The 17,467-nt window shown below is 49.1% G+C and overlaps 1 protein-coding gene across 6 annotated transcripts in view; it reads left to right on the top strand.

The window, feature by feature from the left end:
• CBFA2T2 (CBFA2/RUNX1 partner transcriptional co-repressor 2) overlaps positions 1–17,467 on the top strand; it is a 55,928-nt gene that overhangs the window by 13,385 nt on the left and 25,076 nt on the right. Inside the window, exon 1 of one of the 6 annotated variants that reach the window (XM_056507439.1) lies at positions 6,839–7,055. The exons of 4 other annotated variants lie outside the window; for them this stretch is intronic. The gene's annotated coding sequence lies outside the window, so the exon portion shown is untranslated. Of the gene's footprint in view, positions 1–6,838; positions 7,056–16,334; positions 16,360–17,467 lie in introns of those variants that run through there. One more of the 6 variants, XM_056507440.1, reaches the window with a different exon arrangement.

A 17,467-nucleotide genomic window follows, 5' to 3' on the forward strand; every position in this document is an offset into this window, starting at 1 on the left:
AAATTTCAGGTCCTTGTTCACTGTGCCTGGTTCTCCCTGAGCTGCATCCAGGCACTGCAGAGAACCTGCTGATTGCTCTGTACCTCTGGAAATGAGTCTTTCCTTTTATTTTTTTTCTCCTTCAGGCACCCAAGCACAGATGCAATGCTAATAGAAGCCAGTTGGAGAATGTCAAAACCCTGGTGACTCCAAAATGATGCTTCATTGCTTGTCCTTTCCTTTCTCACTGCCTCTCCCACCACTGAGCTGATCCTCAGTTTTGGGGAGCTCACTCTGTGTTCCATCCACACCAGACATTTTGGGATAATGAGCTGGCTACAGTGGCAGCTATTGGCAGAGCATGGCATTAAGTTCCCCATGCCACACGTTTTTGGGAGGCTGTTGCATGCTTTAATTCTGGGAGGGTAGCAGGATCAGGTAGCACACACCTGGGCAGGTGGCTGAGCTTGCTCAGCAGATTCCATGAGCTGCCAGTGCTTGGGAGGACAGTGATGATTTTCAGGATCGGCTGCTGGGGATTCTCTGTGCTCTGGGGGAAGGGATGGAGGCAGACGAGGAGCCTAGAGAGCGGGGAAGGGAAGCAAAAATAAGGCAAAAAAAGAAAACAGAAAAAGGACACAAAAAGGAAGAAGAGGTTCCAGGGCATGGCAACAAGGGGCAACGGGCAGGATAAAAGGAGAGTCAGGATGGAGGCTGAGCTCTGTTAATAAGCATCCCATTAATTAACGCGGCGCTGCGGGTCTCCAGCGCCGTGCCCTGACCTCTGGCCGGTCCCCGCCCGCCCGCAGCCTCTCGGGCCGGGCTGTGCCGGCTTGGGAGGCACAAGGCAGCCTGGAAGGGGAGCTCTGCCCTCCCTGTGCCTGGGTGGGCGTGCTGCGCCTTTCGGAAACTAATCGCTCCCAGCAGTGCTCCTAAATCAGACTTGGTGGAGCCGGGAGCGCAGCGCTGGAATGCCGGGCCAGGCGCAAAGGGCTGCGCTGCGCTCTTTCTTCTTTTTTCTCTCCCCTAAGCCAGCGTTTGTTAGGTCTGAAGGGTCAGAGGGAAGCAGGAGAAGGGAGCTGGCAAAGAAAAATGGGTTAAAATGTAGGGAAAAGTAGCAAAAATTGCGTTTGAAATGTGTTTTTTGTGGTTGGTTGGGGCTGGAAGGAAGGGAGCCCTGCTCGGTGCTAAAGCTGCAGAGCTGACTGGGATGCTACTGGGAAGCCTTGCTTAAAATCCTCAGCTGGTGGTTCTGCTGGGTACAATGAGCAAAACAACTTGGGATTTTTTTCTTTTTTTTCAAGGGAGACTGGAATTGGGATAATTTTAATCAAGGTTACCTGGTTAGTGACAGCTAATTAATGAGAACAGAACCCTCCTTGGGTGGCTGTATGGTGGAGAGGGAAAGGAGCAGAGCCCCAGCAGCTCTCACAGATGAGCAGTCCCAGGGCCTGAGCAGAGGGAAGCTCAGGGTGAAATTGGGAAAAAAAGGCTTCTTTTAAAAGACCCCAAGATAAAGAAGGAAAAGTCATTCTCAGGGGAAGAGCCAGAGCTTGTGGCAGAGAAGGCACCAGTGGAGGAGGTGCTGGAAGCAAACTGGGATGTAGTGAGCCTGCTGTAGGAAAGGGGCTTGGGATGCATAATGTGCATTTTGTTGCTCACAGTGGCCCCTGGTATGAGGCAAAAAAACCAAATTCTGCTGCTTTGTTAGGCTTTAACCTGTGCTTGCTTGACTGTAAATGGTCTTTCACATCTGGTGGTGAGAAGCACTGGGAGCCCAGAGTAAGGTGCCTGATCCAGGCCACAGCTCTCAAAGCAGCCATCTCACCTGAAAAAGGGAGGATGTTGGTTCCAAAGCTTGTGTGCACCATAAACAGGTGCTAAAGAGGATGGTCCTGCAAGGAGTGGAGCAAAACTGTCAGATGTAGGCAGGAAATTGGGTTTTCTGAAGTAGTGGAGAGGTGGCTGAGAGCTGCAGCAGAGCTCCATCCACACAGATGCCAGTGCCAGGAATGCTCCTGCTCTGGGTGTTGGGCAACTGAAGTTGAGAATCACCAAAATGACAATTGGAGGGGAGTGGATGTATGTATTTGAACAAAACTCTGTAATCAAAAGGCACTGCTATTGATCTGGAAAATACTATCAAGCTGCAGGGCTGTTGGACTAGAATTAATCCTCTGCAGGCTGGATTTTACTCTCTCCAAATAGGATTACTCATTTTTTCCATATTTCTGTGTTTGGTTTTAATACCCGTGACAGCTACAGAAGCTTGGATTTCTAATCAGAGCAAGGGTGTTAGATTTAGGAATTGATTTGTTGTTTTGCAGGGGATATTTTTGCATAGGACATCAGTTGTTTTGCATGTTTTTTCTTTACATTTGTGGCCACAGGAATAAAGCATCATGTGCTTAGATGGTGTCCCCTCCCTTAATGGGTGGCCAGGAGTAGTTTCAGTAATTTCCTCAGGTATGTTTAATTTTGGTGCCCAGAGAAGCTGTGGCTGCCCCTGGATCCCTGGAAGTGTCCAAGGCCAGGTTGGACACTGGGGTTTGGAGCACCCTGGGCTAGTGGAAGGTGTCCCTGGCAGGGAGTGGAACAAGATGAGCTTCAATGTCCCTTCCAACCCAAACCTTTCTCCATGATTCTGTGACAAATTAAGCTTGTTAGTGTAATCTGCCATGTGCTAATTCAAATAGTGGATGTATTGAAAAGAGGATGTTTGTTAAATGTGATAAATTTGCCAGGAATGGAGAAGTCTAATCTTTTGTTTTGGGGGTTTGAGCTTGAACTCAAGTCACTGAGTGTCCCTTGCAACCCCACCAGCATCTCTTCAAAGGGAGCAGTCCTTCTTGGCTCCACTGTCATGTAAGGCATAAAGAAGGCAATAAAATGTTTGACTTTCCTGCCAGACCTGAGCCTGGAGGAGGAGGAGGATCCCAATTGGTTTCCATCAGATTCCAGTTAGCATGAATTTACGGTTTCTACTTAGCCTGATAAATGGCTTTGGCTGCCTTAGTGCATTTGGATTTATTTTTCTGTGTGATGGAAAGTGGTCAGCTTAAAAAGGCAAAGGCTTTCCAGGGTTGCCTTGAATTCAAGTGAAGCTTCTTTCTGAGGTAAGAACACAGCAGGCAAAAAATAAAGCCGAGGCACATCATGAAATATCTGTGGAATAGCAGAAAAATCAGAAGCAGTTGGGGTCTCTTGTGCTCACTGTGGCAATGGGCTGAGATAGGCATAAAAATTCCACTGCAAACTGGAAAAATTCTTCAGATTTCCTTGCTTTCCTCAGAAACCACACTGAGCAGCAGGTATCAATAGCTCCCAGTGTTCAAACTTTGCTTGCATCGTTCTTTCCATGGAACATTCCCAGGAGAAGAAAGCAGAAGCAGATTAGCATGGTGAGCTGGGGAAAGCAGCTCTCCCTGTGCTGCCTGCACTTCTGCTTCCTTCTGCTGTGCTGGTGATGTCTGGGCTACAAATTCTGCTTTAATGCATAGCTAGGAGCAGACAAGCCCCTTGGGAGCAGTGAGGGGGGGTCAGTAGATGACTGTGGATGGGGGTTGGAGCAACCTGGAGCCCTGGCACAGGGTGCCCAGAGCAGCTGTGGCTGCCCCTGGATCCCTGGAAGTGTCCAAGGCCAGGTTGGATGGGGCTTGGAGCAGCCTGGGACAGTGGAAGGTGTCCCTGCCATGGCAGGGGAGTAGAATGAGATGAGCTTTAAAGTCTCTTCCAACCCAAACCACTCTGGGATTTTGTGGTTCTGTACTTCACAGACCTGCCTCTGCCAGTGATCAGGGATGAGCTTAGGGATAGGTCATGCTTTGGGTGAGCAGACACAATCCATGAGCATTTCAAAGGTGATTTGGCAGTGACTTCCACTCAGGGCACCCTGATGTCCATAGTTTTTATACCTGGAGAATCCAAAAGCACACATCCATCTTTCTTGTTTTAATGATGAGCCATGAGGTCTGGCATATCCCTGCCAGAATATGACAAGTAGGGATCCTCAGTCTCCCCTGAGGATGGTAGGGGTTTGGTAGACACTGGGCTGTGGACACCCTGATGAAGAGTTGTGTGTCTTTTCATAAAGATTTATAAAGTCATTATAACTATACTTAAAATACTTGCAGTGACCCGACTTCTTGACATTTCAAAGTGCTTTAGGTTGTAAAAACATGAAAGAGATTTTTTTTGGCCGTGGGTTGACAGAGGATAGTTAGAACCCAGTTGTCACAGTTGTGGACAGCTTTTGTTTGTGTGAAGCATTTTTAGGTCCTTAAGCTGAAATGTGATTTAAAAAGCAGGCGAGGGAGCACCTCGTGCTGGTTACCTATTTCACATAAAGCCCCCCAACCCCAGGCTGCCCCCTAGGCCTTCTGAGGGTACTTCTCATGGCTTTGACCCAAAGGCCTGACAGATCCCAGGCTGCATCTCTTGAGCATCTGCTGTTCATCGTACAGCATCCCCTCCTCTGTCACACTCAGACCAAAGTCAGCTTTTGAGTGCACTGCCCAGTTTCAGGCTGGTTTGGGGATGTTGGGACAGGGCTGCACAAGGAGCAGCACTGTCTGATGCTAGATTAATGCTGGGAGCACAGGGCTGCATCCATCTGCCTGGTACCATCTCCACTGGGGACAGAGCTGCAACATGAGCTTCCTTCTTAGAAGACATCAGAGAATCCACATGAGAGCCAGCGCTGTCTCCACGAGCCGGCCGGGGACGGCTCCTGTTGGGGACCTCACAGCCTGAGGTGCCAGGGAGACAACCATGAGATGCAAGTCCATAGGAAAATAACTTTATTAGTTCTGGTGTTGGTGGAGCTGCTTGGGTTGTGCCTCCCTTCATTGTCTGTGTAATTTAGAGATGGTTTTTCCATCTCAGCTTATGAAATATTGAGAGCTTCAGTATTTTGCGCAACCTCCATCAGAAGTGTCAGAAGCCCCAGCGAGCTGAACTTTCTCAACTTAAATGTTTTCTTGATGTGCCTTGCCAGCAGCCCCTCCAGTGGGCACTGGGGTGCTGGGTGCCTGTTCCCAACCTGTTGTCTGTCTGAGCATCATCTCATGGGATGCTCCTGGTGTTTGTCTGCTGATACTTGAATGCGAGTCACTTCTTTTTTTTCCTAACTGAAGCATGTGGAATTGCTGCTCTTGGGTGAAGTTTGGAGGAGGGAGAGCTGCTGTAAACCTGTGCTCCTTCTGCAGCCAGGCTGCTCCTCTCAGAGTGATGTGTTTGCCCAGCCAGGGAAGCAGCAGCCCAAAATCTCCTGCCCAAACTGTCCCCCACCATTATCATGCAGCGTCCTAGAGGAGGAGATTGTGGCCCCTGTGTTCATGAGCTCATGCCATGCCTGCTTGCAGAATGCTTTTTATTGCTTCCTTTAAAGCAGTTTTCTCCCTTTACAGCCTTTTCCCCTCCCAAAGGGAAGCAGAGGTACCTTAAACTAATTAGGAATAAGCAGCAGAGAAGCCAGGGTGAAGGGTTAGGTGAGATGCCGGGGGCAGTACCTCCAGAAGGTTTATGGACCTAGCACTTAGCAATAGCCTGCCAGAGCACTGGGAATTTCATAAAAAGGAGCATTTTGCTGCCTGTGAACAAATTACTATCCCGTCATGCCTACAACTGTGGAGAATTTGGCATGTATGATTTCTAGACTTTTCAAAAAGCAGCATCCCCCAGCTTGGGCAGTGGCAGGCTCTTAGTTTGCTGAACTGGGAAAGTATTGAGATCCCTGGTTCTGAAAACAGTAGCTGGAGAGAAAGCTGGTGTTGACTAGAGATTTGGAAAGGCTCAAGACCTGAACCTGTCAGCTGTACAGACTGGATCCCTCCTGAGATGTTAAAATGTGCCTGTGCGTGGTGTGCAGGCAAATTGCAGACATTGCTTGTCCTGCCGGGGTGGTTTGAGGGAGCTGGCAGTGGAGGGTGTGCAGCAGGATGTTTGGGCAGCCTGGAGGGGTGGCTGTCCCTGCCCGGGGCAGTGCCCGGAGCCAGGCACGGCGTGGCCGGGAATGCTGCTGTGTAAATCCGCGTCTGCCCAGCGCCCGGCTGGCGGTGAGTGGTGCCGGGCTGATGGGATTAGCCAGGGGCCTGCAGTTAATATCTGCTGTTCACGCCGCACCTCGGGGAGCAGCCTGTCAGGATTACCAGGAGCCTTGGAGGTGGCAGAGCCGCCGCGTCTGTGCATTCGTGCAGGGGGAATGGTCAAATGTGGTCCAGCGCTCTGACATCTCCGGTGGAGTTTACTCCCGGCATAAAACATCTCGGATTTACATTTTCCTATAACACTTCCTCTTCGAACCGGGTAGTATGTTACACATTTAATTGCTCTTCCTTTGAATTTTCCAGTCCGTGTTTGGTACCCTTGCAACATCAGTATCTTGTTATCTTGTTGTTGCTTCTAATTGCTAACACATGCCAGCTTTTCCAGCGCCGCAAACTCTGGCACTGGGCTTGGGGAAGGGGGAGTTCGCAGCGAAGATTTACGTGCATGGGGAAACCTTCGGAAAATTAATCCTCCGGTTTAGCCAAGAGCTCATCCCGATTTCCAAAGGCAGGGCTGAGACAGAGGTGCCGCACAAGGCAGGGCTGCTCTGGGGAGCTGCTTCTGCTCCTGCCGCTGCCTCGCTGCTGCTGCCGGCCATAAACAAATTCCGTGTATTTAACAAGTTAATGTCAGGCGGGCGGCGAGGCGCTGGTAGGTGTGTGCCTGGTGACATCAGCTGGCGAGCAGCCTGGCAGCAGCGCGGCGCAGGCAGGGAGCAGGCAGCCAGCCCGGGGTGTGTGCCTCTAAGCTGGGTATTCTGGCAAGGTGGAGAGCTGGTCTGTTTGGCAGGACCTTCCCATCTGGGATCCATCTGTGTTTCCCTGGAATCGGACAGGCGGCTCCAGGCAGTGAGAAATCGCAGATGTGCGGGACCTGACACATGTCCAGCTAATGAAAGGAGAAGGCAGGCTGGGCTCCGGCTGCGCTCGAAGATCACGGGCGGAGGAGGAGGAGGAAGAACGCTTTTCTTTCTGTTTGAAAGAAACGAGGTGTATCGCACGGCAGCTGGATCCTCGCAACCTTGCTGGGTAGGGTAAGCGCGGAACGGGATTGTTTAGAAGCAGCGCTCGGCGTTCCCGGGGCCGCGGGGGATGCTCGGGGGGATGCTCAGCCCCGGTGCCCCGGCCAGGTTTGGGGAGCCCTTGGGTTGTGCGGGAGGGCTGGAGAGAGCCCCCAGCTCGGGAGCAGGGTCAGGACAGGGTGGGAGCGGCGGCCGCAGCGCTTTGCCAGCCGTGCCTCAGTCCTCTGCAGTGCTGGGGAAAACTTCAATAGCCCAGCCGGCTGCATGCGAGGATTCTGCAGCTGAAAAAACACTAAACTCTCTCTGAGGAAAACTGCGGTACAGCTCGTTCTGGGTTGCTATGGAATGGTTATTTTTTTTTTTTTCCTTCCCCCCCACCCCCCCTCCGTGAGCAGAGTGCTGGGATTTGGTGTTTTCTGGGGAAATGGCAAAGCAGGAAGGGGTTTTGTGTATTTTAGCAGAACGTGTTTTTCTGCTGTGCCTAGGCTTACTCTGGTTTTCTGCATGCTGGTATTGAAACTGGGAGGGTGGGGGGGTAACTGCAGAGGTGGATTTCTTCCATTGGCTCCCAAATTTCCTTAATTTTCCCTGTGTTTTCAGGGCTTCTCTGCATTGTGGCAGAGGCTGCTCCCTTTTTGTCTTTGCACTCCTTGAGCAGCAACTGATGCTCCCAGCATCTAAATCTCCCAGATCAATCTTGTGATACCAGAACACACCTCCCCTGTATATTTTCACTGATGGGCTGTTGTCATGCTGTATTTTCTCTTTTTTATTGTAATCCCTGGATCTTACATATTTAGTTTAAACCTGCCCTTTTCCCCCCTCCCTGTCTTTTGGGAGGGGTTCAGCATTTGAAACTATTCTTCTGACCCTCTGGTGTAGCTTGTAAAGATCCTTCTGTTGCATGTTTAAGCTGCTCCCCCAAATATTACCAGGTTTTTCTGCCCCCTGCACCACTCAGCTCCTGTGCAGTGATACTCAGTTGATTTTGTGCTGGAGAAACCCTTCCCAGCCACAGGAGTTGCACCAAAATCAGCACTCAAAACTTTGGGGAGCTGAAATGTGGCTGAGCATCGCTTGCTGCCAGGCTGTAAATAGAAAGAGAGGAGTGTTTGCTGGGCTGCCTGGTGCAGGATGATTCCCTTTGGTGTTGCTTTGTCCAGGTTAGCTTCAGACATGCCAAATGATGGGGTTTCCTCAGGGAGAGCCCGGCTGGGCTCCCTGGCAGCGTGCTTGGGCTGCAGCTCTGTGCTTGCCACTTTGGCCACTCCATGGGCAACCTTAAGCTTTTCCCTCTTTTGCAGCATGCAAGCATTTGGGTAGAGGCTTTTAAAAATACTGTATATTGTAAGTCTGCTTCTAGAGAGACACCAAACACCTCCTGTGTGTCCCTGGAGAGCGAGCAGGAGCGTGTGCCCTTCAGTGTCTCAAAGTGCACCAGCACAAAGGAGTTTGAAACCCCAAAAACGTCCAGCAAAGCCATACAGGGTGTGATGACACCTAAAAGCAGAGAGCTGTGCTCCTCTGCTGCTGCTCTTCCCGGATTTGTGGAGGCAGTGCAGGGTGTTGGAGCAGCTGCTCCTGCGGTCTCCTGGCGGGTCGAGCCCTGATTAAGCAAACGGAAGTTCTGCCGGCATCAGGGCAGCACGATTTGGCCATTAAACAACTAATTTGGTAGAGTCTTGCTCAAGCCCTGCAGGAAACTTTGTTTTTAAAAAAGATTTAGGATGCTTGATGAACTGAGTGTTTAGATGAGACGTGGTTGTATTTTGGGGAAGAGGATGGCTTGAAACTCTGTCGCCTGTCCTAATAATTTTATAGAAATGGTGCAGGACATCCAGGTGAAGACACTTTTTCCCCCCTCTCTATTGTCTGCTGGATGATATGATTTCCACTATTAATATGGAAAAAATGTTTAGTCTGATGTTTGGAACTACATAGGCTTCACCCAACTGACAGGCAGTGTGTGCCCTTCACAGCCAGGCAGCACATCCAGCAGTTAAAAAAACAACAAATAATGCAAAACTCAGAGACTCTAGTGTGGGAAACCAGGAAAAAGGAGCAAAGCAAAGGCAGTTTGAGCAAACACTGCCAACAGGAAAGTGCAGCTAAGCCAAGGGAAGGATTAGAAGGGTATGAGGAAGAAGCAAAATTGCTAAAGGCAAGGAGAGTAAACCGTTAATCTGAGAACTCTATTACACAGGGAATGCCCCGAGGAAAAGAGCAGAAACTCCATTTAATAGTGAAAAGGCCAAACCAGAGCTGCCAAGCCAGGCTCTGCTCTGCCCAGGGACTGGAGCCACAGCCCCTGCTTACTTCCAAGATGCTGCTATTTTTGCAGCTTGCATCTGCCGGTGTTGCAGAGGCTTGTTCAAACCCGCCAAAGCCAAGGGAGCTTTGCTCACGTGAGCCCTGGGTCAGGCGGTTTGGTTTGGGCTTTTTTCTGGTTTATTCTTCTCAGACTTACAGGACTGGTGTCCCCAAGAGAGTGGGGTTTCACTTAATGCTGCCTCTCCTGTCCCATCCAGTCTGAGTCCCAAATGATTTTCCTGCTGCTTTACAGAGCTTTGTGTTGCGTCGCCCACGGTGGATTTGGGCTTGTAGAGGTTATTACTGGTTTGACAGGTTTGTGTGGTTTGACTGCAGGAGCTGAGTTTTCAAGTCAATCAGCCCTCCAGTCCCCAAATTGACCCATAAACACAGTAACCACCAGCAGCATTTAGCAGGAGGCAGTGCTCTCCCATGGTTACGGGATGGGATGGGGGAGCCAGGTGGCCTCTTGTTTTTTCCAGATCGGTTTTTTTAAGGTTTAGACAAAAACTAAGATTTGTTTGACATGTATGTGTGATGTTTACAGTATAGCTGGGGAGCTGAACACAGTCATTTGAGGACTTGGGCACACACAGCAGATTTAAGTCAGTGCTGGCTAGTTTTTAAATCTGAACAGGAGATGCTCATAATCTGTTGCCTGTTGGCCATTATAAGAGCTGGCTTCTCCATACTTGTTCTGGGCTGGACTGTGATTGTAAGCTTGCCTTTATCTAGTGACTATTTCCATATCTGATTGCTCGTTAGGAGCTAGGTATGAAATGTGTTCCGACAGACACTCCAGAGCAGTCCCTGGGGGCAGCGTCACTGCAGGTCTCTGGGAGTCTGTTCAACTTTTATTTTTATGATGGAGACTGCCTTAATTCATGCAGCGTTCAGGAAAAAACCTTTGTTTCGAGTGGGAGCAGCAGCCAGGAAGAAATGGTGAGCGGTGATCCCACAGTTGAAGTGCAGCACAGAGAGGCTTGGCTTCAGTTCCTGGGTCTGCAAGCAATTTTCTGAGGCAGGACCTTGACCTTAGCACGGCTTTGTGTGTCAGCAGCTTATGTCCGACAGGACAATAGCGATTTCAGAGGTTTCAAAGCATTTTAAAGTGTAACTATCATGCCTTTTATTGGGCTGGGCAGTGGCATTTTTATAAGCTAAGCTTAAGGTTTTAGAATAATGCTTATTGAATTTCCTCGGCGCGCTCCCGGCCGCGGGATTCCCATCTCTGGTGACTACAGCAGGACTTGTGCTATTGAAGGAGGACACTCACAGGTGGCCAGAAGTCCATTTAGAACAAACAGCACTTGCAGGTCTTCAAAGCCAAGAGTCAGTTTTCCTTCTGGCCTTGGCTGTGGCAGTGGGATGCAGTGGGATGCTGTGGGTTTTCCTGCTGGCTTTGGCGGTGGGATGCGGTGTGACCATCCCTTTCCCAGCACAGGGAAGCGGCAGCAGCGTGTCCAGCCTGGCGGAGGGCAGGAGGAGGAGGAGGCAGGCTGCAGGCGGACCTGTTGCCGGCGGTGCTCGGGCGGGGGAGGCATTGTGCGAGCAGATGTGCGGGCGCTGCCGCGCTCGGTGCGCTGCCCGCAGCGCCAGGTGCAGCCATTGTTCCGCTGCTCCCATTCAGCGCCCGCGGCTGCCCGCGCCCGCATTGTTCCTCCAGGAAATTAGCATTAAAAACCCATCCCAAACCCCCACGTCCCTCAACTGCAGGTGACTGTTATTGGCCCCAGCTGCCACCCTTGTGCTTGATTACTTCCATATGGGGCTGTGGCAAGATGTAGGATCCGCTTATTGATTTTTTTTTTTTTAAATATTTTTTCCCCTTTTTTTATTCCCACCCCACACAGACCCTTCAGCTTCAACAAAACCCTGAAATCTATTAAGGCCCCGATAGGCTCCAGTTGCTGTTACAACTGGGATGAACATTTTACAAGCAAAGCTAATTACACCCTCTCTGCTTTCTTCCTTTCTTCAGCCCCCACCCCATAAATGTAAAATAACCAGAGGGCAATTGGTAGTAAATTAAATCTTTGCAGTGTCCTGAGAGGAGGTTTCCTTGCTAGCAGGAAGAAGTCTGCTGGGCTTTAGATGTTTTGTTATTTGGGTTTGGGCTTGTTTCTTTTTTTTTTTTTTTTTTTTTTTTTTAAACTAGAAAATGGGAAAGTCTGGCATACTGCTGTGACACACCTATTAAAGGGACACACAGATCCCAGCCTGGGTCTGTATAGAAAAGGAAAACATAATTAAACAAGTGGGATGTTAATTTGTAAGTGTAGTCAGCTGTTGAGAGGAGCCAAGGAGAAACTCCATGCCAACTGAGAGTTACAAATTTCTAGGAACAATGTTGATTTTCTCCTGGTACTATTTATCTACAGGACAGCAGGGTCTATGAAAGTCCAAACCTCCCAAAATATCCTGTGGGGTAGTGCTGGCATGGAGCACCCTGGGTTTTCCTCACGACAAGAGGGTCTGCAGTGGTGAAAGGAGAGATGAGGGAGGGAACATCCCTTTCTGCCCTACCTGGGCATCACCTTTTGTGTCTTGGCACTCTTGGTGGTGCCCAGCAGCCACTTCCACAGGATCTCCCTTGTTCCTGCTGGTGATGCCCTGAGCAGTTTGTGCTGAGACCTGGCAGGGCAGTGTGGCATGGAGCTGCAGTGTCCCATCATGGTACAGGTGCAGGAAAGCAAACCTCTAGCTGGAAATGATCCTAGAAATGCCCCTCTCTGCTCACCAAGAGACATGCAAGATGTATTCATAGGGAGAATGAGATTTTATTCAGCAGAGTCTCCTGGCTAGTTTGGAATTAGACACTGCACTGAGACTTTGCTCAGATACAAAAGTCTTTAGGGACAGCTGGGGCTTGCTTGGTTGATCTCAGGATTACAAATGCAAACTTACTTATGGATGGGGAGTGGACTTGCCCTGAGGCTTTGTGTCTCAGTGTTGGTGCTCCACCATTTGTGACATTGACCTTCACCATGAGTTCCATCCTCCCTTTGACAGGTGGCACCTGCTTATGTAGATTGGGAGGATTTAAAATAAAAATTCTGGTTGCTATCTTTATTTACTGCATGTCCCTCTTTCCTGATCCAGACCTCTCCTGGCTTGGCTGCCTGGCATGGACCACCCAGATCTTCCTGGGAAGCATCCATGCAGGTGCAGTGGTGGGGAAGGCAGTGAATTTTAGAATTCTAAAACAATTCCAGCTCCTAGGGGTGCTGTGCAGCCTGGGGAGAGCCACCAGGTACAGAGGGTCAGAAGGTGGATGGAGGCAAAGCAGCCTCATGGAATATCTCAAGTGATTTTCCTCAGGCTTGTTTTAAACCCTTCAAAGTCAAATCTCAAACTTAGGGGGTTTCTTCTCCCTAATTAAATTAACAGGCCATATGGTGTTTACTGTGAGTGCCTGCAATATGGAAGGAGCTACCTCCTGGATCACTTTCTTTTTTCAAAAGCTGCTGCTTTACCTGATGTCACTGTTCTGAAATGTTCTTTTCAGCAGCAGGCACAAGGGGTTATTTCTGCCACCTCAGTGCTGTTGGTGTCACCTTCTGATCCCAGGGCTGAGCTGTACCATAACCTGCTTCTGCAGCTTGCTTTGCTTTTTCTTGGCTTTTGTTAGGCCATTTTGCTGCTTAGTGGGGAGTGTGTGTAAGTCAAGGGTTTTTTCATGCTTTTTCACATGCAGGTGATGATTCTTGTTCTTGGAGCTGAGGAGAATAGAAAACAACTCAGGGTGGTATTTTGGGGGATGCTGCTGTTTTCTTTTAACAACTGCTACCAATTTTTTTATTTTTTTTTTCATTGAAGGTAGCATGACCATCTCCGGAATATGTGAAACTGCAGGTTTTGTGGAGTTTGGTTCTTTATTAATGGGCTGGTCTTAAAGAACTTACTTTACATGTGCTGCTTTTATCTTTGCATGAAATGTGGAGGAGGAAGTGAAGACCTTGAGGAAGAAAAATCATTGGGTTTTTACAAGATCCTTGCACTTAGCTGAACAGGAAATAGGATAAGAATCTGTAAAGTAGGAGAAGTCAAGGAATGGAAAGTTTTGGATTTTGCTGTCTGTTTTGAGCTGCCCTCACTCATTTAGAAGGGTTTTTTTGGCAATCATTGTTACGTGTGAGTGCACTTGCTATGAGTTCACCCTGCAGCTCTCCAGTGGTGCAACTTAACCTTTCTCTGCAATTTTTAACTTGTTGGTGCATTCTTTTCCATAGGGGCTGGCTGACCCTTCATCTCCAGCCAGTCTCAGCTTGTTGTGGGGTGTGTGAGCTCCCAGGAACAGATCCATTTGTGGCCACTGAAAACACCCTGCCACATTAGCATATCCCTGCAACGTATGCTCCAAGGGTGTTTCTTTGCAGAGAAGCCTCTCTAAAGATAGCATCGTGAAGTTCTGTGTTGTCAACCAGGGACACTTGATCTAAAAAACAACATTTGATACACAGACAAGGTTTGCAAGTGCCATCTGGATTCTGGGAGATGAGCTAGGTTGTCTCTGTTTTGCATACACTCACCAGGAAAAAAAAAAAAAGTGTGCAGGCAGATGAATTCTTCAGAATCACCTGAGCAGAACTGTTTAGTCCACATGAGTGTCCTCAGTGACATGGGACACCTGTGTAATGCCATACCACTGGGTATCATGTCCCTCTGGACCTTCTGAGGGTGCTGGAAATAGTTCTGTAGTTCAGTGATATATTATTGAAACCCAGGTGGAATCAACTGAAATTCTCTCACACCAGTAATATTTTAATCTCCTTTCCAGCATACTGCAGGGCAGAACCTGCAAAGCCCTGCAGAAATATGGGCATCTTTTTAGGGAGGTGGGGATGCAGGGAGTGCAGATGTCTTTGTCTGGCTTCAGTTCTGCCTGGTGGAGAGGCTGTCCTCAAACCCACACCAGCTCTGAGAGAAACCTGAACACCATGAAACCCTAAAGTAGCCTTGAACAGCAAACTCCCTGTCCACATCTTCCCAGGGACATGTAGCTTATAGAGTGTATTTTCCTTCAGGGCCTATTTCTTGACTTTCTAGTTATCCTCTCATATGCAAATCTAATTTGCCTAATGGGCTGGTGAGTGTAATTGAAAGGCAGCCTGCACTTACACGATAGTGAAAAGTCTCACCTGTGCCCAGGCACAGATGGGGCTCTGCCTCACTGCTGCAGCATTAGAGGAAATTTATAGGCACTGTGTCACAGGCTTTTTTTGACCAGGGGAGGAAAATGGCAGTTTATGGGTGTTTGCTGGGTTGTTTTGTGCCCTGGTCTCACAATTTTGGCAATTGAGCTTTTTGGGTTTTTGTCTTTCCCCTGCTCTCCAGTTGATGGGGAGCAGGTTAATGCAGGTTACTGGTAACTACTTGAGGACAACCCTAAGAATGATGAATTGGGAAGTTGTGTCTGTGCTGTGCTGCTGTGTGATGGGTTGAAAGCAAGTGCAGCAGCAGCTGAGCCAGCCCTCACTCTCCAGTCCCTGTGCATCACTGAATCTCCAGAGGTTATCCATGGAAACCCTCCACCTCTGCTGCCCACGAGAGGGAGGGGAAGGAGGCACAGCAGAAACAGTCACTGCTGTGCATCCATCTCTGCTGGGATCATTCCCTGAACAGAGCAAGAAGTTGTGGATTCCCCATCCCTGGCAGTGTTCATGTTCCAGTTGGACAGGGCTTGGGGTAACCTGCTCTGGTGGAACGTGTTCAGGGGTTTGGAGCAGTGATCTGTAAGGTCCCTTCCAACCCAAACCATTCCATGATTCTAAATGGTGAATGTTGATGGTTCTCCTGTGCATCCTGATCTCTCTGTGCCTGGACTCTGCAGGAGATGCTGGCTCATGGGGCCCCTCTCCATCATCACCAAACCTACACCTACACCCCTCCAAAACACAGCCCTAAATGCATTCCTCCTGTGCTTCCAGCTCTGGGGCACAGTGGAAATTTCCCACCAGCTGGTCAGGCTTGGGGCACAGAGGAAGAGCCATTTGTGTAGTGGTGTGAGGAGTGTTTTTAAGAGGCAGAATTGTCGACTTGGCAGGGCTGCTGTGTGTGCCATTGATGGCAGGGACTATTAGCTGGGCAGCACTGGATGCACTTAGCGCCCAAGTGAATGAAGTGAGCTCTCCACAGAGCTGGGGAGTCATTAGTGAGGCTTGGCTGCCTCAGCAGTATCAGCAGGGAGAGGGCTGTTGGTGTGGGCAGCACTGCCAGCAGCCTGCCAGGCTGCCCTGCTGTGGGGCAGGGACACTCTGGGGACACAGCCTCAGGTGGGTCCATGGGGAGGGACCAGCAGGGCCTCTGGTCCCACATCCCTGCTCCAGCTGGGCCATCCCAGAGCACGTGGCACAGGCTGAGTCCAGACAGTTCTGCAATAGTGAGGGAGATACTCACCCTCCCTGGGTGATCCCACACAGCAAAGGAGTTTTTCCACATCCAGGTGTGACTTCCTGGGCATCAGTTCTGCCTGTTCTCCACAGAGCAGAGTCTGGTCCCTGCTCTGACCCTTCCCTGCAGACACTGACACAGGGATGGAGTCCCCTCTGGCACTTGTAGGAGCTTGTAAATAATGAGGATGAAAGAGATTTCCTAAATCTTTCCCAAGTTCCTCCTTGATTTCTTGGACAACTTGCCCAGATTTGGATAAAGTCTGGTGGAGCTTTAGCCCTGGAGCTGGCTGGCAGTGCTGAGTTCCTGCTCCTCAGCCTCCATCTGGAGAAGGGAGACTCTGTGTTAGACTCTGCTTTATATTTGGAAATTGTATGACTTCAGAGACCCAAGGGGGATGTTTTTCTGTATCCTTCCTTGATTGCTTCATTTTGGGTTTGTGGTAGAACTTGGTTAGTGGTTTGTTTTGCACTGGATTTGGTTTCTGTTTTCTTTTTGCTATAATGACCATCATTTTCATCTAAACTGGCCCCTCTGACTATGAGCTGCTTGACTGCTTCCTTCTCCAGATGGTCAGGATTTGTACCTGGTCTGTGCTTAACAAACAGGTTTGTTGTTAGTTTTAAGGGTTGTTTTTTTTTTTTTTTTTTTTCTAGTTTAATATAAGCTTTTGTAATAGCTTTGGGTGTCCTTGGTATTATTTGTGCTTCTCTGTGGTCACATTGGTTGTTATGGATTAAATGTGGTTTTCTGCCTTGAGATCTCACTTCTTTCAGAAGTGACCTTGCTTTTTTAAATTGCTGTTATTTACAGTTATTGGTAGTGGTGCTTGAGCTGCTGGCACTGCTGCTTTGTGTCTGCCTGGTATGCAGAGATTTTTTTTCTACCAGTTTGTATTTTACTGATTTGGAGTACTCTCTACTCACTGGATACCCCTACTCTTAAACCTCAGACCTGGTGTTCCTGTTCTTATTAGCCCAGATCCCTGTGTGCTCAGTGATGTTCATGGTGCTCTAAGAAATCCAGATTTGCTCAGTACTGGTAGTTTTCTGATGTCAGTGCTGATTTCAAGCTTGATTTATAGTGTTGGGGACCAAAGCATCAAGCAGCAGGGTCTGGAAGATGGAGGACAGCAATAGGTTTGTCTTCTTAAATGGTTTTAAAGCTTGACTTTGAACTCTTCCTGTATGTCTTTAGTACTCAGGTTTAAAGCTCCCAAATCTTCAGTCACTGGGTGATTTTTAGGTGGGTTTGAATTCATCCTTTTATTTCAAAAGATGTAATGATTTTTCAGGCTATTCCTCTTTTTCCTTGTGTTGCTTGAGTTTCCCAGGTGCTGCAGGGTGTGTTGCCCTGCTGTGCAGACCCCTGGGGTGTGTCAGTGTGGGATGGGGACCAGCCCAAGCCATGGACAATGCCTGTGTTTGTTGTACCAGTGAGGCAGGATCACTGTGCAGATCCAATCCCATCTCAGGGATGCCTGGGAGAAGGGACAGATTTGCACAGACAAGGCTGTCACTCCTGAAGAAGCTGCTGTGGCTGAAGGATTTCTGGTTCTCTGATGACAAAAAACTGGAGTAAACCTTGCTGCCCTCATAATCTGTGGGAGCTTTTATACAGACCATGCACATCCCTGTAGGAACTTGTCCTGTGTGTGACCAAGCTGATTCCCAGCAGCTAATTGGGTGGGCAGGAGCTGTGGGATTGGGATCTGGA

The sequence above is a fragment of the Oenanthe melanoleuca genome, chromosome 20 (genome assembly GCF_029582105.1).
Source record: "Oenanthe melanoleuca isolate GR-GAL-2019-014 chromosome 20, OMel1.0, whole genome shotgun sequence".
Taxonomy (NCBI): Eukaryota; Metazoa; Chordata; class Aves; order Passeriformes; family Muscicapidae; genus Oenanthe; species Oenanthe melanoleuca.